This window comes from Triticum aestivum, chromosome 5B (assembly GCF_018294505.1).
Source record: "Triticum aestivum cultivar Chinese Spring chromosome 5B, IWGSC CS RefSeq v2.1, whole genome shotgun sequence".
Lineage (NCBI taxonomy): Eukaryota > Viridiplantae > Streptophyta > Magnoliopsida > Poales > Poaceae > Triticum > Triticum aestivum.
Genome location: NC_057807.1, coordinates 576,921,173 through 576,930,178, shown reverse-complemented (window position 1 = coordinate 576,930,178; position 9,006 = coordinate 576,921,173).

The following is a 9,006-nucleotide window of genomic DNA, read 5'->3' as shown; positions in this document are numbered from 1 at the left end:
TAATTAGCATGGCTGAACTCCAGACACTTCAAGTAGCCTGGCCCAGGCGACCGATTTCGAACGCCTGGCCATGCCTAGTCGTGCGTCCACGAGGCTAACAACAACATGGATGTATATTAGAATTAAATAGTTGATGCATGGATTGATTGATGGGACGTTGATGCTTTGCCTGGCCCAGGCATGAACCAAATGCTTCAGCACCACACAAGCCTGGCCAAGTAGAAATATTTTACATCTCACGTCCACACCAGGCAGTACCGGCCAACAAAGCATGAGGGTCAGGTCACGAACCAAACTGACCAATAAAGTTGAGAGAGATTGAGGAGCCCCGATAAGGCTGAGTGGTGCGTCAGATAGCTGAGAGGGGGAAAGAGATATTCCATCCGCTCGATAATGCAGTGCATGTAAATTTTTTAGAAGTCAAACTTTGGAAACTTTGATCAGGTTTACGCAAATGTTATTTATATCTACAATACCAAAGATACATCATACAAAACTACATCTCATGGTGAATCTAATGGTATATGTTTGCCGTACTAGATGTAATTCTTTTTCTCGATGTACATGGTCAAACTTTGTGATGTTTGACTTTTCAATAAATCTATATGCTATGGACCGAGGAGAGTGCCTCATTCGAGATAGATCAAGTGCGTGTGAAGGAGAATGAGTAAGTGTGCAAAAAGAGTATGTGTGTGAAAGAGAAAGTGACAACAAACGATAAATTAGAGAGAGAGAGTGTTTTTTTTGTTTCTTATACGAACATATCAAGCATGCATCTCCGAGATGGAAAAGCGAGGCGAGGAGATACACGAAGATAGATAGTGTGTGATTGTTTGCAACGGAGAGAGACACCCCTGTAGCACATGTCCAATAGAGGTCTTGCCAACAAGGAAAAAAGGTCGGGAGGGACACATGGATGGCATGGACGCATGGGGAGGGAGAGAGGGTGTATTTGTGATAGAGAGATCCCCTCGAGATCGTGAGGGGACTATATGGGTGGGAGATCGAGGGAGTGCGTGCGCGATAGAAAGATTCCCTGAGAGAAATTGAGATAGACCATGCACATATTTGTGATGGAGACTAAGATTAGCTAGTCATATACATATAGGGGGAACTACGTGTGCCCACAATTGAGTGAGAGACCATCATACTTGGCTAGCTGGGCATGAGATTGTGTGTGTGCGTGTGAGATGGAGAGAGAACGAGGGAGAGAGATAGAGTTTTAGATGGGTCTATCGAGTGCGAGTGAGATATGCATGTGTATGTGTGACCCAGGTGGATGGAGAGTTTGAGAGAGGGGGGGAGCTCCGAGACGACATAGTGGTGCGTGAGAGAGTTACGGGCAATGAGCCAAGGAATTTGTGTGCGTACGATGAGTGCACCCAAGATATCTAGCTTGGACTAGCTAGAGTATCATACATAGTGTGCGAGAGAGACCTATAGATGGTGTATATATGCATGCGAACTAGAAAGACCCCCCCCCCCCCCCCCCCCCGCACACACAAAGAGAGAGAGAGAGAGATGGAGAGAAAGGGAGAGGGACCAACAAGGTTTTTGTGTCGGATGCATGCGACAGAATTGAAGATTGACAGAGAGAGAGAGAGAGAGAGAGAGAGAGAGAACAGGAGAGGGGGAGGTCGTGTTTTATGCATCAAAGACTGATATAAACCATGTTTCGATATAAACTTGCATTCAAATATTTAAATGGGAGAACATGTCGTCTGCAATCCACACATGAACGGATATATGAGTATATCAAATAAGTTCATTAATTTGACTTTCAACATGTTCATGGAGTACTATAATACTGTACAACATGCTACTCGATTGAGGTGTTCAATTTTGGATTTAGTTCACTATTTTGACCTACTTAACGAGCTATTTCATTGAATCGAGATATTTCATTTTGGGTTTGATTCGCGTTTTTGAGTGGGTCAACTATTTGTCACATAGTAAATCGCTAGCAACGAGCATGTAAAAACACATTACTCCCGAGCATCATCTCTCCATCTAAAAAAGAAGTGGCAAGCTAATATTTCAAAATTTGATTATAATCGACTTGGTAAGGTAGACATGGATGCTCGTTCTCCCAAAATTTGAACGAACCGTTAAACATCCTCTCTGCTCGGTGGAATTCTCCCAAGCAAATAAATGGGAGACGTGAAATTACTGTCCTATGTGGGACACGCATCAATTGGCCCGTTGTACATCAAGGGTAGGTTCGTAACTTCATCCAAGCGCGCCTTCTCCTCGACCGAAATGACATGTGCCGAATAATTCATAAACCATGGTCGGCAAAACACGCTCTCCTCGCCCGAAATAGCTCGCGCCCACTATTTCAAAACACGCTCTCCTCGCCCGAAATCACTCGCGCCCACTATAGTTCAAAACACGCCCTCCTTGCCGAAATCGCTCCCGCCCACTATTTGGGGAGAAGCAAAGTTACTCTACTATCCCCGACCCTCAGTACACAGACCCAAGCCGCGAAGCCTATAGGCAAGGGTAGAACTATAACTCCCCCTCACATTTTAGACAAACGCGTCCGTAAGACATGGTTCCACTCCCCTCCTAATCCCCCCGCCCCCCCATTCATACTTCGTGGGCGCCAAATCACCTTCTCCCCGGGAAGCTCCCTTCTCCCGAGCCACGAAACCTCAGCCCCACCTCCATGGTGCACCCACTGCACCAATTTCACAACCGCCCTCCTCCCTAATGCCGGAGACACTGTCCATTTGCCGTCGTGAACTGGGTCGTGTGCCTCTTACTCCGTGCTGCTGGTGCTGCCTCGACGACGGCCGCGTGAACCGTACCGGAGCCGATTCACCCCCGCCATTGTTCACAGCGCCGGAGCGGCTCCAACTTCAGATCCGTCCAGAGTCCTGGCGCTGCTTCCGCTTAGCCGTCGACCATCACGACATCGCTCTTTCCCTGCCGCCGGTCGCCACCGCAACCGCGCCGGCCTCACCGACTCAAAAACTGGACCTGCCTACTTCACCATGCCGCCAGATAGGTCGCACCCTCATCTCAAATCACTTTATTTAGGCGTCAGTTGTTTGAATTTTTATTCTGGGCCAATCGATTCCCAATGGGAAGTAGCACCCCTCGAGGCAGCGGAGCTCCTAGGCTGCCGGTTGGCTGGTGTCTAACGTAAGGGTGCGGGGACGCAAGTTCTCCATGGAAGTAGCGCTTAGATGGCTATCTTTTAGAGTTGCGTGGGTTGAAGGTATTGCCGCCGCTGGATCTGGATGACGAGGAGTCTTTGTGGATTGGCCCGGGGGTGGCGCAATCACGGCAGTGCGGTGGGGCGGGGAGCGGGGTTTTGGCCGGGGCCATGGACGGTGGAGGCAGGCTGCTCTGCCATTGGTCGCTGGCTCTTCGGGGAAGATTCCGAACAGTGTCAGCCGGGAGGCACACGACGGCCATCAAGCCATCCGGCGTAGATCGGACAGTACCAAAATAAAATAAAATCGTGTGACCCCAAATTAGTCTTCAGTCAACAGGCGTGTGACCACTCTCGTACCTTGCTGTTGATCTCTTAGTGTATTTCTTTAGATCAAAGAGATATGTCATTCTTAACATTATGTGTTATCTGCATCTTCAGACACACCGTCTTCTGACTCACCGCAGCTGCTCCAACAAGGGAAGCATACATCAGAAGGGAGCTATTGTCCCCACTCAACAGTTCCCTGCATCGAATGTGCGTGCCCGACATGGACAGCCATAACAACTGCAGGGCCATCGACAAGTCAGCACATGATGCTCACTCCTATGGATGGCAGCCAGATAGGTTGTACCCTCATCTTACTTGTGTGCAACATTTATGGCGTTGTTATTCATGTAAGCATGGAAAATAGATCATCACATTTCACTGTATATTCATGTTGATCTCTTACGGGTCTTGTTCAGGAGTTCACGCTGTTCCATAGTTCAGCCAAGATACTTGTTCTTTAGGTAACATTGTTCCATAGTTATCATCCATCAGCCAATGCTATCCCACAGGCTGGTGATTATAGTATTATACCACTTCTAGTATTACCTATGTTGTTCTTTAATACTTTTGTGTGCCATCTAGTTAATCTCGAGTACAAACAATACATATTCTGTAGCTTTCATATGTGTTCTCCCTTTAGTTTATGAGATCTGTTGCTGCTAGTTAACCCCAGTCCTACTATTTATGTCGTCTCCTATAGGCACTCATTACATAAATCTAACTACTAGTTGTCTTCCATGCATGTCAGGTATAATTGCACGATATATCCTCAAGAACCTCACGGAGCAATGTAAAGGCAAATAAACTTGATGTCAGTGATACCCAATATGATGCAACATGTAAAGGCAGTTCTTCAGAAGACTTGCAGAAAGATGATGAATCCTCTTCACCCCACAAGGTCCTTGCTCTAACTTGGCCTGTGATATGGGTACAACATGGATATAATGTACTGGAGTTTATCTACTCTGTTGCAATGCCATGTGCTTAACATGCTGATCATGCATGTAAATATGTCATGCCTTCCCATTTTTCAGTACCTATTCCATTCATGATAACATGTTTTCAAGTTCAAGTACTGTCATTCTACTCTATCGCAATGCCATCTGCTTAATTTGGACATCATGCTTCTGAATATCTTATGCATTGTTATTCATCAGTATGTACTTCATTTGTCTGCCATACCATGTTTTTTTACATTGAAGTGCTGTTCTAGTGCTCTGTTGCAATGCCATCTTATTTTCCCAATCATACACGTGTATGTTGCCTTAGTTATTTCTATACGTATTCTGCTAGCATATAGTTTTACATTCAACTAGTGTTTTTTTGCTGTGTTGTCCTGTCGTATCCCTAGCTCTTACACCATACTCCCTCCGTTCGGATTACATGTTGCCGAAATGGATAAAAAAGAATGTATCTAGAACTGAAATATGCTTAGACCCATCCATTTTTTTCCGGATGGAGGGAATACATGTCAATATGTCATGCCTTTCTATTCTTCAGTACCTATTCCATCTCTCTACTGTCGCATGTTTTATAACTAAAGCACCATTCTTCTATACAAGGCATGCAAGGGGAAGACAACTATGTTAGAATCTGAAGGGTTACAAACAAGGCCTTTGCAAAAGATCCAAACGCCAGGAGATAATAAACCAACTCCAGTTTTTATAGATACTGCTCCAGCATAGAGAAACCCAACTCCTACTGATAATAAGCAGATTCCAGTTGCCAACGAACTAGTCCGCTCCAGTCCAGCAAAAATATGTCAACTCAATTCTAAGAAGAGTGTGCGTATCCTTGCATCATGAAATTTTATAGCATGCTGATCATATTTTCTACATGTTTGTTACCCATCTCTCTTTTAGAAAATAAGCTTAACAGATAGAAGAATTTCTGCAATGGTATCGTTTATGAGGAAAGATTCTTGCAGGAATTCTCTATGCTCCAATGTAGATGTAAGTACCTGTTGTATATCACTATATTTTTTACATCAGCATGTATTTTGTTAATCGGTGTGAATCCAACCTTTATCTGATCTAAATTTAGTTGTAGCAAAATGTATGATTAAAGGCCACAATGTTGATTTTTGTAAGGAAAACTGCCTGGTAGTGTTGCATCCTGAGCTGCATGAGTGTACTATCTCATATCAATGGGTTTGAATACTTTGGTTCTGTAGTGGGTTTTTCAGTGTTTTTTTACTGTGTTGTCCTGTCGTATCCCTAGCTCTTACATCATACTCCCTCCGTCCGGATTAAATGTCACAGAAATGGATAAAACTAGATGTATCTAGAACTGAAATATGCCTAGACCCATCCATTTATTTCCGGATGGAGGGAATACATGTCAATATGTCACGCCTTTCTATTCTTCAGTACCTATTCCATCTCTGCTGTAGCATGTTTTATAACTGAATCACCATTCTTCTATATAAGGCATGCAAGGGGAAGATGGCTATGTTAGAATCTGAAGGGTTACAAACCAGGTCTTTGCAAAAGATCCAAACGCCAGGAGATAATAAACCAACTCCATATTTCATAGATACTGCTCCAACACAGAGAAACCCAACTCCCACTGATAATAAGCAGATTCTAGTGGCCAAAGAACTAGTCCGCTCCAGTCCAGCAAAAGAATGTCAACTCCATTCTAAGAAGCGTGTGCGTATGCTCGCATCATGAAATTTTATAGCATTCTGATCATATTTTCTACATGTTTCTTACCCATCTCTCTTTTAGAAAATAAGGTTAAACGATAGAAGACTTCCTCCATTGGGATCGTATTCGAGGAAAATATCTTGCGGGAATTCTTTGTGCTCCAATGCTGATGTAAGTACCTACTGTATATCACTATATTTTGACATCAACATGTATTTTGTTAATCGGCATGAATCTAACCTTTATCTGATCTAAAATTAGTTGTAGCAAAATGTTAAAGGCGCCAATGTAGATTTTTGTAAGAAAAACTGCCTGGTAGTTTTGCATACTGAGCTGCATGAATGTACTATCTCATATCACGCACATTACTGAATTGTAGTGCTTCTCTGGTTGCCCATTCATTCATTGTGTCAATGTTGCTTTCGTACTACCTTACCTGGCTGATGATAGCTGTGCCATATTGTGTTAATTTGGTGTAGGCTAGTTGCCCAAACATTCTTTATGTCAATGTTGCTTTCCTATTATCCGACTTGGCCAATGATAGCAATGCTAGTGTGTTAATTTTGTGCAGGCTGCTGAAGATAAGAAGATAAACTCTGAAAACAGCAAGGCAACCCCATTGTTTCTTTCCAGTAAATCTAGGCCAGGTAATATGACAATAACTCATGATTAATCTGTTTGGTTCCCGTCCTAATTTATGTTATGATGCAGTGGTCGAGACACTCTCCACTATCAATAATACAAGCCTGCCAAAATCGCCATCTGAATCTGTTCAGTATCCTCTGTCTCCAATGCAACGGAATAAATGTATGTTTGTGAACCAATTAATGGCTGAAGCAACGATGGAAATGGTGGATGAATCAGAGGTGCAGAGTCGTGCGACACAACAACTAATCAATGTTTTCAGAGACAGTGTAGCAAAGTAGCAAGAACTTTCCCACATGCTTATGGGCGTCATCTGTTCTGAGGTTGCAGATTGTGACGTTATAGATGGTTAGGTTCTGCTCATTTATTTGCATTGGCATCAATCTTTGATTGCCCAGTGGATGTAATTTCCTGTAATATATGCTGGATGAGCAACGTTATTCCCTGTATGCCGTACCTTTGCTTGATCGGTTTTGGTCCTGCGCATAATTGCTCATCGTAATGGGCTCAAATTATCTAATTTGGCCTAAAGACATGTACAAACTTTAGTGGGCCCATTAAGTTAATGGGCCGTTACTAGGCCGAAAGTTAATGGTCGGCCCTCTTACCTCCCGGGTCGTTAACAGGCAGACATCGAAGCGGGCAACAGGTGGCACCAATTTATTGCACGGGCCGTTAACAGGCCGTTACTATGTTTGGGCTACATATGGCCGAAATATATTGTAGGCCTTTAGCAGGCTGAAAGAGATAGCGGGCATGGGCCGCTAAGAGGCCGAAAGTCAGGTCGTATTGTAAATGGCCCAACTGTGTTGTGGGCCTTTAGCAGGCCGAAAGAGAAACCGGGCTGGTATTGGACCATGAAGGGCATGGGCCATTAAAAGGCCAAAACTAAGGTCCGACTACAAATGGCCCAGCTCATTTATGGTCCGTTAACAGGCCGGAAGGCACATAGGGCCGGTAATTGGCCCAACACTTAAATGGGTCTCTAAAAGGCCCAAACTCAGTTCTGACTACAAATGGCCCAACTGATTTATGGGCCGTTAACAGGCTGAAAGTGACACCGGGCCAGAAATTGGCCCAACACTTAAATGGGCCGCTAAAAGGCTGAAACTCAGGTCCGACTACAAATGGCCCATCAGATTTATGGGCTGTCAACAGGCTGAAAGACACACCGGGCCGGAAATTAGCCCAACATTTAAATGGGTCGCTAAAAGGCCAAAAGTTGTACATCCTGAAAATTGGCCCATCCAATAAATGGGCCGTTAACAGGCCGAAATCTCATTGGGCCGATATTGAGCCCAAATATATAGCGGGCTGTTAACGGGCTCGAACTGACGATGGGCTGCAATGGTGTCAAATCTTTAACAGGCCATTGACGGGCCGAATTGGCACATCTCGTATGGGCCGTGGGCTTAAATGGACCTGACACAAGTAGGCCTATATGGGCCAGCCTGCTAATTATTACTGGGCCGGCCTTTTTCACCAGAATGGGCCACTCTTGGGCCGTGCCACATGTCAACCTATCATAGGCGCCTCCTATCCAATGAGTGGATGACATCTGTCCCAACGGTGAGGCAACACGTGTTTCCTGTGGCCAATGATGATTTTACACGTGGAAAATCCCCATTGGTCCGGGCTATTAACGGGTTATCGGATCCAAAACCGGACCCGATAGCTTAACGACATTCCATTACGGTGGATGCCACGTGTCGGTCACCCTTGACGAAAGCACTTCTGTGACGCGCGATTTATTGTCATGGAAGTGGACACTTCCGTGATTGTTGGGGATATAACTACTGAGTGTAAACCGCCCAGGAGGGGCCGGTTCACCTTCAACTATATTGAAGCCCACAAAGACCCAGAAGATGGCGCTTTACTAATGAAGCTTAGAGGCCCGGAGCCCAAAGGCAGATTAGGGCCCATAGTGGTAAACTGACATAGTTATGTAACTTGTATTGTAAGTTAGGAAAGGAGAGACCGAGCCGAACACTTGTATGAGCCGGCCTCGGGACTCTATAAGTCGGCCAGGCGTCAACCCGTGTATATAAGGGGATGACCCGGCGGTGGTTCAAGGACAAGAAACAACAACTCAAGAGCCAGGCATAGCGTGTTTGCTCCCTGGCTATCGAGACCCCAATAATCCCAACACAACAAGACGTAGGCTTTCACCTTCATCGAAGGGGCCGAACTAGTATAAAATCCTCGTGTCCTTTGTCTGGTTTA